The sequence below is a fragment of the Tamandua tetradactyla genome, chromosome 11 (assembly GCF_023851605.1).
Source record: "Tamandua tetradactyla isolate mTamTet1 chromosome 11, mTamTet1.pri, whole genome shotgun sequence".
NCBI classification, from domain to species: Eukaryota; Metazoa; Chordata; class Mammalia; order Pilosa; family Myrmecophagidae; genus Tamandua; species Tamandua tetradactyla.
The window spans coordinates 55,125,952-55,142,723 of NC_135337.1; the positions used below are offsets into that span (position 1 = coordinate 55,125,952).

General features: G+C 38.6%; 1 pseudogene; it reads right to left on the reverse strand.

The window, feature by feature from the left end:
- Positions 1-10,929: 10,929 nt before the first annotated feature.
- LOC143649128 (peroxiredoxin-like 2C pseudogene) lies at positions 10,930-12,116 on the reverse strand (annotated as a pseudogene).
- Between the last annotated feature and the right edge of the window lie 4,656 nt (positions 12,117-16,772).

Sequence of the window (16,772 nt, forward strand, 5' to 3'; positions counted from 1 at the left end):
GTTTGATTGGATGGTTGGCTGAAACATGGATCAAAAGGTGGCTGACATTACCTGAGATTGAAATGCCAGAACTGCCCTGATATAATGTAGATGAGGGAATCCAGAGGCTTAGAGAGATTGGAATGTTAGAGTGGATTTATCATGGAAAGTCTCACAGTGGGTCCAGTGAGCCCCTGGACTGATTCTATAGTTATTTCCCCAGTTCCAGAAAGCATAATTGGAATAGACATACTGAGCAACTGACAGAATCTTCACATTGGCTCTCTAACTCATGGAGTGAGGGTTGTTATGGTAGGAAAGGCCAGGTGGAAGCCACTACAACTGCCCCTACCTAGCAAAATAGTAAATCAGAAACAACACTGGGTTCCCGGAGGGATTGCAGAGATTACTGCCACTCTTAAGGACTTGAAGGATGCAGGGGTGGTGACGCCCACCACATCCCCATTCAACTCTCCTATTTGGCCCATGCAGAAAACAGATGGGTCTAGGAGGATGACAGTGGATTATCATAAACTCAACCATGTGGTAACTCCAATTGCAGCTGCTTTTCCAGATGTGGTATCATTGCTTGAGGAAATCAATACATCCCCTGATACCTGGTATGCAATTGTTGATCTGGCAAATGCTTTTTTCTCAATAGCTGTTAGTAAAGATCACCAGAAACAGTTTGCTTTTGGCTGGCAAGGTCTGAAATATATTTTCACTGTCCTACCTCAAGGGTATATCAACTCTCCAACCCTATGTCTTGATCTTGTCTGCAGGGACCTTGATTGTTTCTCCCTCCCACAAAGACATCACATTGGCCCATTATATTGATGATATCATGTTAATTGGACCCAGTGAGCAAGAAGTAGCAACTACTCTAGACTTATTGGTAAGGCATTTGCATTTCAGAGGATGGGAGATAAATTCAACCAAAATACAGGGGCCTTCCACCTCAGTGAAATTTCTGGGTGTCCAGTGGTGTGGGGCATGTCAAGATATACTTTCAAAAGTGAAGGATAAGTTCCTGCATCTGGCCCCTCTTATGACCAAAAAATAGGCACAATGCCTCGTTGGTCTCTTTGGATGTTGGAGACAAGATATTCCTCATTTGGTTGTGCTACTCTGGCCTATTTATTGAGTGACTATAAAAGCAGCTAACTTTGAGTCAGGACCTGAACAAGAGGAGGCTCTGCAACAGATCCAGGCTGTGGTAAAAGCTGCTCTGACAGTTGGACCATATGATCCAGCAGATCCAATGATGCTGGAAGTGTCAGTGGCAAATAGAGATACTGTCTGGAGCCTCTGGCAGGCCCCTATAGGAGAATCATAATGCAGACCCTTAGGATTTTGGACCAAAGCCTTGCCATCTGCTGCAGATAACTACTCTTCTTTTGAGAAACAGCTTTTGGCCTCCTACTGGGCCTTAGTAGAGACTTAACGATTAACCATGAGCCACCAAGTTACCATGAGACATGAGTTGCCTATCATGATCTGGGTGTTGTCTGATCCAACCAGCCATAAAGTTGAGCATGTGCAGCAGCATTCCATCCTAAAATGGAAATGGGATATATGAAATAGGGCCAGAGCAGGTCCTGAAGGCACAAGTAAGCTGCATGAGAAAGTGGCCCAAATGCCCATATCCTGAATTCTTGCCACATTACCTTCTCTTTCCCAGACCAGACGTATGGCCTCTTGGGGCGTTCCTCAACAGTGAATTGACTGAGGAAGAGAGATCTCTGGCCTGGTTTATAGATGGCTATATGTGATATGCAGGTACCATCTGAAAATGGACAGCTGCAGCACTACAACACCTTTCTGGGATGTCCCTGAAGGACAGTTTTGAGGGGAAATCATCCCAGTGGGCAGAATTTTGAGCAGTACACCTGGTTGCTTATTTTGCATGGAAGGAGAACTGGCCAGAGGTGCATTTGTATACTGATGCAAGGGACTTGGAAAGAACGTGATTGGGAAATTGGTGACAAAGAGGTCTGGGAAGGAGGTATGTGGATAGATCTTTCTGAGTGGGCTAAAAACATGAAGATATTTGTGTCCCATGTGAATGTGCACCAGAGGGTGACTTCAGCAGAGGAAGGTTATAATAATCAATTGGATAAGAGAATCCGTCCTGTGGATACCAGTCAGCCTCTTTTCCCAGCAACTCCTGTCATTGCCCAGTGGGCTCATGAACAAAGTGGTCATGCTGGTAGGGATGGAGGTTATGCATGGGCTCAGCAACAGGGACTTCCACTCACCAAGGATGGCCTGGCTACAGCCACTGCTGAGTGCCCAATCTGCCAGCAGCAGAAACCCACACTCAGCCCCTGATATGGCACCATTCCCTGAGGTGACAGCTGGCTACATGGTGGCGGATTGATTACATTAGACCACTCCCGTCTTGGAAGGGGCAGTGATTTGTTTTGATTGGAATAGACACATGCTCTGGATATGGATTTGCTTTCCCTGAATGCAATGCTTTTGTGAAAGCTACTATCTGCGGACTTACAGAATGCCTTATCCATCTTCATGATATTCCACACAGCATTGCTTTCATGGCATTCTATGGTCTTACCATGTTCCCATCATCCAGCTGGATTGATAGAGCAGTAGAATGGTCTTTTGAAACTCAATTACAGTGCCAATTAGCAGGCAATACCTTACAGGGCTGGGGTGATATTCTCCAGAAGGCTGTGTATGCTCTGAATCAGCATCCAGATTCTCCCATAGCCAGGATCCATGGGTCCAGGAACCAAGGGGTGGAAATGGAAGTGGCACCACACACTTACCCCTAGCAATCGACTGGGAAAATTCTTACTTTCTGTCCCTGTGACCTTGAGTTCTGCTGATCTACAGGTTTTAGTTCCAAAAGGGGGAGTGCTTCCTCCATGTGAAACAACAATGATTCCACTGCACTGGAATCAAGACTGCCATCTGGTCACTTTGGGCTACTCATTTCCTTGGATCAACAAGACAAAAAGGGGATTATTTTACTGGCTGTGATGATTGACCCTGACTACCAGGGGGAATTAGGACTGCAACTACACAATGGAGGTAAAGAAGAGTTTTCCTGAAATATAGGCGATCCTCTAGGGTGTCTTTTAGTACTACCATGCCCTGTGATTAAGGTCAATGGAAAACTGCAACAACCCAATCCAGGCAGGGCTACCAATGGCTCTGAAACTTCTGGAATGAAGGTTTGGGTCACCCCACCAGGGAAAGAACCACAGCCGGATGAAGTGTTTGCTGAAGGTAAAGAGAACATGGAATTGGTAGTGGAAGAAAGTAGTGATAAATATGAACTACAACTACATGATCAGTTGCAGAAACAAGGACTGTAATGCTGTTTTGTTCATGTTATATATAGTATTTAAGTTGTTAGATATCAAGTTTCAGAATGAATATTACCCAAGGACTTGCACCCTATTCTGGGGAGATTTAATTGAGTATTGTTAGGTGAGGGAAAAATGTGTCTGTTATTGTTTTCTATTTAGAGATTAAATATGGTTTAAGGTGATGTGTATAGCTGCCAAGTTGACAATGGGTGGATTGTCATGGTCAGGTTCATGTGTCAGCTTGGCCAGCTGGTGGTGCCCATTTGTCTTTTTGGGCATGTGCTGGCCTCTCTGTTGCTATGAGGACATTTCATGGACTTAAATCATGATTACATCTACTGCATCCACAGTTGATTGCATTTGTAATCAGCCAAGGCGAGTGTCTTCTGCAATGAGTGATGTTTAATCTAATCACCAGAAGGCTTTTAAGGAGGATTCAGAAGAGACAGTTTCTCTTCCCACATCAGCCGGTGAGCCTCTCCTGTGGAATTCATCCAGACCCTTCATTGGAGTCTTCAGCTTCACAGCCTGCCCTATGGATTTTGGACTCTTCCTGCAGTTGTCCAGCCAGCTTCTCCTGAGAGTTCATTGAGGAACTTCATCAGAGTTACAAGCTTGTGGCCTGCCCTACACACCTTGGACTCTATGTTCCCACAGTTCATGAGTCACCTTTATAAATTTTATATCTACAGATATTTCCTACTGATTCTGTTTCTCTAGAGAACCCTTACTAATACAACGACCTTGACAGTTTTGGGGAGGATTCGTCAGATATTTTGTAGAATGCCCCTTTAATGGGATTTGTCTGATGTTTTCTCATGATTAAATTGGGGCAATGGGTTTCTGGAAGGAAAACCACAGAGGTGAAGTGCCATTTTTGTCACAACTTATCTAGAATATGTATCAATGACATGGTTTCACTATCGATAGTGACCTTAATCAGTCGGCTGTGGCAGTGTTTATCAGGTTTCTCCACTAAAAGTTCACTCTTTATTACCCACCTTTCCACACTGCATTCTTTGGAAGGAAGTCACTACACACAGCCCACATTTAAGGAGTGGGGAGTTATGCTCCATCTCTGTGAGGGTGGAAAATCTACATAAATTATTTGAAATTCATCTGCATGGGAGATTTTTCTATTCTCTCCCAGTTATTTACTTATTCCATTATTTATCTAGATCACCATGGACTCATAGATATTGATTTTATATGTTGGCTTATAATCTAATACTACTTTATTTATTTTGTTGCACAAATTGTTCCAGCTTTTGCCATTGGAGCTGTTCCTGTTGGTACCTATGTCCCTTTGACTTACCCTCATCATTGTGCTTTGCTTTGTTTTAGCACTTACTTTCTGGCACTACAATATTCTCTAGGTTCATCTTGTATATTTCCTGCACCAGTGCCAGGATCAGCCATTTCTTGCAGGAACCCTGGTTCCTTTTTTTTGGATAATGGTATTAGAAACCAAGATGTGGACCCTGGGTAAACTCACTGGGTTAGAGTTACTTTTTTAGGCATATAGTCCAAACCAATAACTATGGTTGAATAAACAAGTTTGCAATGTAGTTCACAATTTACTGACTTATGGTTAAATTGAGTTTTGTCTGCAGAAATAACCTCAGCCAATCAATATTCCTTGAATGATATTTACATAAACTCAAGGAGTCTGTTTTTAGTTATGGTTACAAATTAAAAGTATTTGTCCTCATAGTTGTTACAACGTCGCCAACTATGTAGCTGGTGTAGAACTTTTTAGAGCATTTTTAGTTGTGCCCAAAAACTGACTGTACATTTTTTTTTTTTTTTTTTTTTTTTTTTTTAAAGGAAAGACAGAGAGAAGGAAGGAAGGATAGAAGGAAGGAAGGAAGGAAGAAAGGGAAACATTTTTAAACATTTTCTTGTTTTATTGTATTCTGTTTCTCCGTTTTTGTTACATGGGCTGGGGCCGGGAATCGAACCGAGGTCCTCCGGCATAGCAGGCAAGCACTTTGCCCGCTGAGCCACCGCGGCCCGCCCTGACTGTACATTTTTAAGAGAAACAAATTGGCTTTCTGGGAGTCAGCTCTTCTGATTTCTTAAGACTAGGTACTGAAGATAAAAGCTGCCAATTTGAATTCCAAAATTCTTTGTAATATGTAGATAATCTTCCATAGCTAAAATAAAGGTAACAACAAAGCTATAACACTCATTTCATATTTCTACCAATATTTGAACATCTCCACCATGAGTGAATATATTAGCATTTAGTCAGCACAGGTGACCTAACAATGACCATAAATGTCCTTGACAATAAAAGTGGTGCCTTGTGACTCTAATTTAATCTACTTGTTAAGCACAGGAAATATTTAGCACTTTCCCTAGGCCTTGATAAATGGAGAAACACTTGGTTTCATAGTCAATGTGAATTATTATAATACCTGGTAAGATATTAGCTTTATAAGAAACCTGTTCTGTATGACAGGTGTATTTATTGGTGTCTGCATTCATAATACAAGACCACATCTCTATATGTCTTCATCTCAAATTGAGAAATCAAAATGTGCGGCTAAGTTTTGGAAATTCATTTAATGCACTAAGTACAACTCTCTTCCTCCCTTCTTTCCCTTTAGCTTTCCAATCAATTTATCCATATAAAAGGAATGGGGAAAAGCAAACTGACATGAACTGATTACTACATTTGTACATGCATTTAATTCAATTCTAACACAACATTATCAGCTAAATATTATTATTTCTATCTTAAAGTTAGGCAGAGATTTGAAGAGATTAAGTAAATTGCCCAAGGTCCCAAAATTTATAAAGTAACAACTTATAAAGTTATGTGGAATTTATGCCTAGTTGAATCTGATTTCAGAGCTCACCCTTTCCCACTATATCAGGGATTACCAAAACTGGCTGCATGCATAAAAATAATTAGTGATGTTTTAAAAATATATATTGCTTGAAGTCCATTCCTATAGATTATGATTTAATAATTCTTCAGTGGAGCCCAGGCATTGGCGAATTTTTTTAAAGTTTCCTACATGACTCTAATATGCGATCAGACTTGGGAACCACTGTACTACACTATTCTGCCTTTATAACTCTTTGAGTTATAATTGCAATTGACATTTATGCAATGTCTTAATAGTTTTCAAAGTTTTTTGATATATAATTCTTTTAATCATTAAATCAACCCAGCTAGGAATTACTGTGTCCATTTTATAGAAGAGAAGACTGAGACTCAAAGAGTTTAAAATCTTACCCAGTATTATAGTCAGTATCTGTAAGCCCAGATAATTTGAGGAGGGCCACCTCACTGTTTTTATTCTCATTTTGAATCTCCTAATCATGTTCTCTTTTGGACACTTCCTTCTCTTTCCCTCCTCTTCTGATCCATTTCCCAGCCTGCGACAGCAAGTTACCTGCATACCATTTAAATCAATCAATTATGAATGGAGGGAGGAGGGAGAGGTAAATGCTAAGAATGTGTAAAGCAGCGTGTGTTGTTAAAAAGAAAAAAAAGGATTTAGAGGTAGGGGTTTAACACCTTAAGAAAGTGATTATATTTCACTGAAGCTTAGGTTCTCCAACAATATAATGGGGGAAAAATAATAGTAGGACCCCACTGCTTTTCAAAGAAGATAAATTAAGAATGTACACATAAAAACGATTTGTAAATTGAAGTGCATTATACGTATGCTAGTCATTACCATTTTCATTTATAATGATTAATGTTGAGGTGTTATACTAATTTTCTAGGGCTGCCATAACAAATAACCACAACTATTGTGGCTTAAATTACAAAATGTATTCTCTCCCAGATCTGGAGGCCAAAAAGCTGATAATACAGAGCCAACCCCCTTCCCAAGCCTTCTAGGAGAGAATCCATTCCCTGACTCTTCCAGCTTCTAGTGGCTGTTGGCTTTCCCTGGCTTGTAGATACATCGCTGCCTCCATCTTCACATGCACCTTCTCCTCTGTGCCAGTCACAAATTTCTCTCTGTCTTCCTTTTACAAAGGACAATTTTTACTGGATTTTGGGCTCACCACGTAATCCAAGATGATCTCCTCATCACAAGAGTCTCACCTTAATTACGTCTGCAAAGACCCTTTTCAAAATTAGGTAACATTTACATGTTCTTGAAATTAAGACATACATGTATCTTTTTGGGTTCACCATTCAACCCACTACCATTGTAATGAGTGCTTCTCTTTCCTTGAAGTCAATATGCCACCTTCTGATTCACTAACAGCCACTTGTCAATAGATGAAAGTCCCAAATCCTTGATATGGCAAATAAGGTCTCCCATCCATAAGTCAGCCCAGCCTTGTCCCCCAACCAACTACATGGAACCCTCTTATGTTCCCAGAATAGTCTCTGCACTTTGCTATACCCATACTTTGCTTATGCCGTTTCTTTTGCTTTCCTTTCTTCTTTTTCTGGACCACATCACTGTTTTTGATCCTCTTCTGTGAAGTCCTTATTGTCCTCAGAATGGACTGCTCCTTCTTTTCTTCCCAAATCTGCCAGATTTCTAGGCTCTTACCTTGATTCTAATGCTTACAGCACTGGATAACCTTCTCCATGGTAACTGGACATGTGATAGCTTCCCCACTAGACTGAGTCTGTTTTTTTAATTTCTTTAGGACATAGATGGTGATTCATTCATCTTTGTACTGCCCCCTGCATGCAACACAGTGTAAGACATTTGGTAAGCTCTCAATAAAGCTTGATGAATTGCATGAAATGATTGACAGCTACTTCCCTTACACTCCTCTAGTCTACTATCAGCTGGGTCCTGGAGGCTTATTCTCCCTTCAGTGGTGCAGATTCTACACATACATTTGTCTTATTTTCCTCTATATGTTGGTATTTGTTAGTTATTTGGAAAAAATGACATATGTACCCCTTTTCTTACTCTGCAGTGCATTTTGTGGTGATTAATTTCTGTATGTTCTATTTTTTTCCTTCTATGAGGGTATGTTTTCTTTGATGGAGACTGTTGCTTTATTTTTGGCATTAATTGTTTTTTCTTACATCATTTTACTTTATGACTTTAAGTGAGGGGTGGGGAGATACATAAAGGCTGTTAGATTGAGTCTCCATTGTCTTCTCAGATGGCATCTTGATGCCTTGATTTAGGTACTGCCTGTTTGAAATTCAATATATATTCATTTTCCCTTTCTTTCCCCACACTGTTTTTGTGGCTAAATTATTTTTCAGTCTTACATTCAAAATAAAAATTAAATTTTGGATAATGTAAATGGAAGATTAAAAGCAGTTCTGTTTCCTGCCTGCCACCAGTGCTGTGTGTATTCAGTACACACTATGTGACTTGTTAAAAGACTGCTTTTGAAAGAACACTTGTCTCAAATTCTCTTAGATTGAATAGCCATATTCAATCACATATTCATCCTGTAATTTCTATGTTTAAGATTATTAATTATTTTCCCTGAATACACCTTTGCAATAGTAGCTGCAGAAGACAAATTATTATTTAAATTTGGGGTGAAGGTAATTGAATAAAATCCAATTGCCAAATGTAAAGGCACCAAAAAGTAAAGAAAAACGTCCTTAAGAGTTATAAAAAGTTTTTCCTGGATTTATGCTTGACATAAATGAAACAACTGTAGTGTTTCTCAGAGCTTGACAGTCAGTATGCTTTAGAAGTTGTTCATAATTTTAAGATATTTTATTTTAATATTTTTTTTTGGGGGGGGATGCATGGTGCGGGAAATGAACCTGGATCTCCAGCATGGAAGGCAAGCATTCTTCTACTCTACCTCTCGTGCACCCTTAAGATATTTTATAACAAAGATTTTTCTTTAACTCCCAATAGGAAAAGCAAATGCAGCTGGAAAACAACAACAGCAACAATGCAGTGAGAAAGTCTAGTCTTATTACTGCTTTTATGATGCCTTTTGAACCAAATATAATTTTTTTCTATTTAGGTATGTTCTCCAAAACTCATACAAGTTTGCTGATAGAGTAAGCTAGCATTATATCTTAGATCTTTAAGATGGTAAAAAATGTAGGTTTTTGTTTAATGATATTAAGTTCTTATTTTGACACATTTTATTTTTCAAATAATTTTTTTGTAAGATGTTTAAAGACAGTATTAAATATCTTTTTGGTAACTTAAGGTATATGTATGTAAAGTATGCAGGATGTGCAGGAAAGGTATGTAGTTTTGTCATCAAGAATGTGGAGGACAAAGTTTTGATAAATATGAAAAGTTCTGGAAGTGTTTTTTTTTTTTTTTTTTTTGTCGTAATCAGTGCTGACTAACATTTGAAAAACTTGTCTAAGGGAGTGTAGCTTTGCCCTAAAGTAAAATGGCTAGTTATAAGTCATTTATAACTAATGGGCACAGAAAATTGTAGGAAGTTTGTGAAAATGAATTTTGTTTGTTGTAATCAGTACTGACCAAAAATTTGATAAACTTGTTAATAATACTTTTATTAAGAGTTTTGTGTCAAATTGTGTAGTGGACCATTCTCTGTTAAATGCAGACTGTGGGTCTACTCTTTTTTTTTTTTTTTCAATTATACATTTTATGAGAAATTATACTTCTATTGTATGAATATAATATAATAAAGCATAACTATCTGTATAGATACACATGAAAATGTTCAAATACTTGAAAACATTACATATATATTCATTGTGTGCCATCATAGGCTATACATAAAAGCATTCTAAGTTCAAAGCAGTATTATACTTGTTAATAATTACCAATATTTTCATTTGGCTGTACTTTTCATCAGAATTTCTGGGACACATCCAACGTTAAAATATAGTAACATTCTAGAAAAATAAATGATGACAATAATCCACTAAACAAAAGCAATTTGGAGGTGACATGCAGCTCTCTAGCAATGTACAACCAAGCTACAGTGTACATTTAAGCTAAAAAGGTTTTCTAAACAAATTTTCAAAATTTCCTTTAAAAAACCATACCGATCATATTTTAAACATATATCTTAAATACCTAAAGCAAATATTTTTCTGTTTTACAAGAACAAAAAAAAGAAATTCTAGTGAAATTGATAGTGGGTGTGTGGTGACAAGATGTTTTGACCATGGGCTATTTGAAAGATACTCCATTTGCCACATTTTCTCCTAGTAAAGCAATCAAGATGAAAACATGTGGACTGCAGCCTATTTCATTTGCAACACTGTGGAGCTTGTTATATAAGAATACGTCCCTCATGTAATGTTAATGATCTTTTCTTGGCCTAAAAAGTTAATTATGCTCATAATAAAGCAGTTGGAAAATATAGACATGTGTGGAGAAGAAAAAAAACCTGTAATCCTTCCACATAGAGACACCTCACTGGCAAAATTCTGGTGAGTTTATTTCCTGTCTTATTTTTCCCCTAAGCATACAAAAATAAAAACATACATATAAAATAGGATTATATTGTTTATACAATTTAATATCCTGGTTTTTCACTGAATAAAATGGTTTTGAGTTGCTCTGCCTTACCTTAATAGTCTTTATAAAAATTTATAATTTTAATGGCAAAAGAAATATTTCTCATTGAATGGATACATTGTAACGTAAACAGAAGTTCAGACTGGTATTTTAATAGCTTTATAAAAGCTCTACAGTCTCGCAATGTGCAATTCAAACATCACGTTCTCTCTGTATTTTCTTTTTTCTCCTCGAAGACTGGAAGGGCCAGCAAGTGATAGGAGGCTACTGCATCCCCAATACTTAACGCCCTGTTCCCCAGGGTCCGACTGAAAGCGAGGACTTCTATTCTGAGTCCCACATGGATAACTGAAGGTCTGCTTGCAAGGTTCACGTGCTCAACTCCAACAAGCTGTAGAACCGAATAGATGGGTTTGTGATCCAATCTATTCCTATCACGGTGTATGAAATGAATGCTATTGCCTGGACCTAAGATGGGGGCTCCACCTTGGCTGAGCCGGGTCTCCTTCAAAATCGAAAAGAGGGCCAGTGACACAGGCCACAGGCTCTGAATGCTTCCTGAGATCATGTTTGACCTCACACAGGGGATCTATCCTGAGAAGGCAATTTCTTCACCTCTTTTCATTCCCAATCTTTTATAAATTTCTCTCTCAGAATCAACATAGAGTTCATGAGCATATCCAGTCAGTTTGCAGAAAGGCTCAATACGATGGTAGGATGACTGTCCAGTCACTGTAAGGGTGACATTTGCTTCTTGTAAAAAAAAACCCTTGGCGATTCTGGCCAGATCTTCTATGTATTCCTTGCAGACTTAACACAGGAAATGCCACTGAAGACCACAACGGGCCGGCGCTAGCACAACAGCGCGCGGAACCGCACCCCTTCCCGGAGGCGTCCAGCACCGGCATCTCGCCCACGGCGGCACCCAGGGACTGCCGGTGCTCAGGGCCGCTGGGCGCCGAGGCTGCGTGGCCGCTGACCTGCCGTGTGACCGGGCCGGGGCGGCCGGGGTGGCCGTCGCGCCCTGCCTCCGAGGGCCCCCGGTGCGCGAGGGTCGTGGCCGGGAGGGGCGCACCCGGAAGAGCAGCGTTTGGGTCTGCTCTTAATGAAAGATTATAAAACAATTTTCTTATCTGTTTATTCTGTCTAGAAGACAGAATAATATCCTTGTGGATGTTGATGCCGTATCAGAAGAGTATCCAGATTGATATTTATGTTGACCTCATGATTCTTTATTTTAGAAGAGGTCTTCTCACTTTTGAAGAAACTAAATCTTTTTCTTGTAATCGTATTAACTCCTATTTTACTTTTTGTTGTCACTTTGGTTAAATAAAGAATCAAATACTGTTGCACAGTAGCCCGTTTTCCCGGTTAACATGGTGTTCAAACATAACAACTTTTAACATTCTGCTCTCCCAAAATTGAACCCTAAAGGGTATCTTTTGATTTCAAACTATTGCAAAGGATTTGTTCTTTCACTTTATAAAAGTGAGCTACTAAAAATAGTCAATTTAATATATCTCATAGGAAGTCTTTGGGAAATGTCACAATAATTAAAGATATTTTCTAAATTTGTTAGTTAAATTTGTATGGGTGATATATAATTCATGTATTTAGAGATTATATAAAATTGCTAAAGACTGGACAATGTTCTCACTGTCAATGTTATATCCTGATTCTGATCTGCATGATGTTAGACAACAGTATGATGTTTTTAGTCATGGTTTTAGTTATTCTTAGAAGAATGTTACAGAAAATGGAAAATTGGCCAGATTTCCTTGTCATTTACACTACTTTGCTCTAAGACGTCTCTAAAAGTACACATGGTCAGCTCAACTACAAATCAGAACTTCATCTTGGACAAAAAGGGATTTTCAAAAAGAAGTAAGCCAGGTATACACATTATGTTCTACCTGTTAGTGAGCATAACCCTGGTAAATATGGAAAAGTAAGATAGAATAAAACTTCTGTTGTAGTTTGTGGTTGATGACCCTAACGTAAATCAATTGTCTTATGTTTTTAATTTTGGAAATAGCTAGTAAAAAATATATAAGAAAATTAGGGCTTAGATTGTAAGCTTTTATAGCAGCTCTCACACTTATTCCTAAACTTTAACTGCTATTTCTAAATTCTGAGATGCTTTGCTCTTTGTGTATAACCTGGTAACTCCCCGGAACTCGGGTGTCTGGGTGACACTTGAGACTCAAAGTTAAAGCTCTCCAGCTCTGAGATTCTAAGAAGCAGCATTAATTCTAAAATGATGACTCCATACAATAACTGTTAAAAAAAAAAAAAAAGAATCAGATTTCAATTAAAGAAGTGAATAGGGCTGATCTGGTTGAGAACTAAGGTGAGTTAAAATATGGATAAAAGGTGATACTAAGTGCATTTTTAAAACTTTAATTTCTATGTGAGACCAAAGGAGGAGAGATTTATTTTGTCCAAAATTTAAATTTTCTGTAGCACTACTGTCTGATTTAACTTGTATGGTCAGTTTATCTAGACAGCTAACTCAGCTTTATTTGACATGGAGCCTAGAATTAGAATGAAATCTTAGTATTCTGTACAGGTTGATGTACAGGTTGATGTAATATCATGATGCATTTCAGAGTGTTTTAGGCAGAAAATGAAAAAGTATTTGCTAGGTCCCTTGAGGGACTGGAGAAAAAGCATGGAACTATTAAACTTCCCCACCTGGGAAATTCCTGCTATTCTCTCAAGCAATAGGGGCTCCCAATTTAAGAAGCCAAACTCTCAATCTTGAAACTTGCCCTTATAAAATATTTCTGTAATGGTGAAGCTATGCCTAATTATAATTAATGCCTAAGAGTCATTCCCTGAAAACTTCTTTTGTGGCTCAGACATGGCCTGTCTCTAGGCCAAACTCTGCATGGCCTTCCCTTCTAAATGGGACATGACTTCTAGTGGGATAAGTCTCCCTGGCAAAGTGGGACATGACTCCTGCTTTAGTTTGTTAATTATACCATAAATGCAATATACCAGAAATGGGTTGACTTTCTTAAAAAGAATTTGTTATAAGTTTGCAATTCTAAGGCTATAAAAATGTCCAAACTAAGGCTTCCAGAAAAAGATACCTTGACTCAAGAGAGGCCAATGTCTGTCATGTGGGAAGGCACATGCCTGGCATCTACTAGTTCTTATTCCAAGTTCTGCTGCTTCCAACTTCTCATTCCAGTGGTTTCCTCTCTAAATATCTGTGGGCCTACTTTTAGCTCCTCTGGACACAGTCCTGGGTTCTGGCTTGCTCGGTATCTCATGGGAAGACACATGGTGATGTTTGCTGGGCTCTCCATCTCCAAAATCTGTGTCTAGGCATCTGCTTTCTCTGTCAGGACTCCAAGTATTTCCAAATGTCCGCATCTCTGTCAGCTCTGAACTTCCTCCAAAATGTCTTCCCTTTTAAAGAACTCTGGTAAACTAATCAAGACATATCTTAAATGGGCAGTATCACATCTCCATCTAATCAAAAAGTCACACCCACTATCGGTGTGTCATATCTGCATTGAAACAACCCAATCAAAAAGATCCCACTCTACAATATTAAGTCAGGATTAAAGAACATGACTTTTCTGGGGTTTTCAACAATTTCAAACTGGCACAACTCCCAAGGATGAGCTCTGCTATGGCACCACAGGATTGGCAATGGTTTCTTAACCAAAAAGGGGAAAAGAAACAAAACAAAATAAAGTGTTTCAGTGGCCAAGAGATTTCAAATAGAGCTCAGAGGTCATTCTGGAGGTTACTCTTGCTCAGGTTTCAGCCAAATATTACAAACTGTCATAGTATGCCAAGCCCCAAACAACAGTGTTTCTAAAACATAGAATACCCCAGGTTCTATTTAAGACTCTATAAAAGTTTTAATTATTAGGTTTATTTTTTAGAGACTTAAAGCCTCTGGATTTTTCCTATGCCAGTTAAGCCCTGAAACATACCAAGCTCTCCAAGAATGACAACCAGTTTCATTCCTCTACCCCATAATGTTGACACCCTTTTTCAGCATAAAGAAGTTAGAAGGGTCATTGCCCAGGCATCCCCCAAGACTGAGGAAATGAACGAACAGGAGGGAAGAGTTGTAACTGAGAGTTAAGAAGTAACAAATAATTATTACTACTGAATCATTATATAGATGCTCTTCTTACTTTCTAGTATTTTAGAATAGTCAGAAGAAACTACCTGAGATTACTGAACTATAACCCAGCTGTCTTGATCTTTGATAACGATTGTATAACTACATATCCTTTGTCTTGTGATTGCAAAAACCTTGTGGCTGGCCCTATTTGTACCCCCTTATTCTGTTTTTCAGCTTTATGATTGCAAAGGTAGCCCTAATGTTTATCAATGAAAGAACTTGAGTGAGTCCAGATCTAACCCATCCCAACTCCTAAAATAGCTTACTAGCAAAACTGAATCTAACCGAGATTGGTCCATCTGACATGGGCAGTCACTTAAACTTTAACCTATAAGTGACCTATTCCTCATTATAATACTAAAAATCAGACCCATCATCATATTAAGGCCACCATTTTCTTACATACATTCTGTGACTAAGTTTGTAATCAATCTGTGCATGCTTAATAATGAAATCAAATCTAACTTCATCATCTCCAGCCATTGTATTCATTATCCTAAAACCTTTCCATCTCCTGATACTATAAAACTATCAGAGTTACTACAGTTTGGAGATGAATTTTTAGGCTAGTAGATCATCTGATTTCTTATTTCACCTTTGGCAACAAATTCTTACTCTCTTTGAAACCCCGGTGGCTCAGATTGGCGGCTATGCACATCGGGCAGAGATCCCCCCACTTTTGATTGGTATCAGTAGGAACTATGTTTTGTCCATCTCTGTGAGCACAGTGTCAGCATAGTTTCTAGCACGTGGTGGGTATTCAAAAAAAGTTTGATAAATCAATGAATACAAATATCTGTCTTGGGAGTTGGCACATCAGTGGATAATGAATACCTCTTATTTTTCTTTCCTACTATATTACTATTTTAATATTAAAATATTTTGTGATAACATTTTAATAGAACCATTTTTTTTCAACACAACATCCAGGGAAGTCCAAGGAAATGTTTTGTTGAGAGAAATGCATTCCATAATTCCTTTCCTGTTTTACATGCTTCCATACAATGGCAATACTGGTAGCTACATGTTTTCTTAGAGCTTCTCCAGTCCTCCTTTGCGAATTTGGGGTCAACTCAAGTCTAGGGGCATTTGAGCAATGAGGCAGAAAGTTACCTCACTCCAAAAGCAATTCTCCTCCAAAAATAATCATTCACCATATCCCATGTTTAAGCCCTAGTACTCAATCTTTTAAACTCAAATTGAGGTACCTGGGGATTGCCCAAGGAGTTACGGGGCTATTTATCCCAGTTCTGTTTGCAAATCATCTTTCTGGAGTTTAGATATCAATCTCATTACATCTAGTGCTATTTCTCCCGGAGGAGTCCATCTGAGCTTCTAATCTAGTTCCTGATATATACACTTTTATTATGTCTGAGCTACTTCTACCAATTACCAATTTCCTCTTACTGTTCTAGTATTTGCAAATATATCAAAGCAATCAAGTGAAGACCCTCATAGCTTTGCTGCTTGGGCTTGGAGAGTTTACCCAGGATAAACTGGTTTTATGCATTATGATAACTTCCAGCCAGAGATTGACATTCTCCATGGTGTCCTATATGGCAGGGACCCCCTTAAAAAAAGGGCTATGCTTGTCTTTCTTTTTAATTCTGATTCTACTCGTTTTAAATTGAAATACAGAGCCAAACTACAGACCTTAAAAGAAATGCCTAACACATTACACTCAGTCTCTTTCCTCCCTCAATTTGTCATTTATATACAGTTGCAATATAAAATTACCAATAAAAAGGATACAAAATCATACTCAAGTAGTCCATAGGGGTTCAATTTACATTTTCCATCACTTAATTAGAGCTGCATGCATGCAATTGATGATGGTTCCTGCACAGCAAAAGAGGCTCACAGCCAGAAGGAAAATACAAAGCA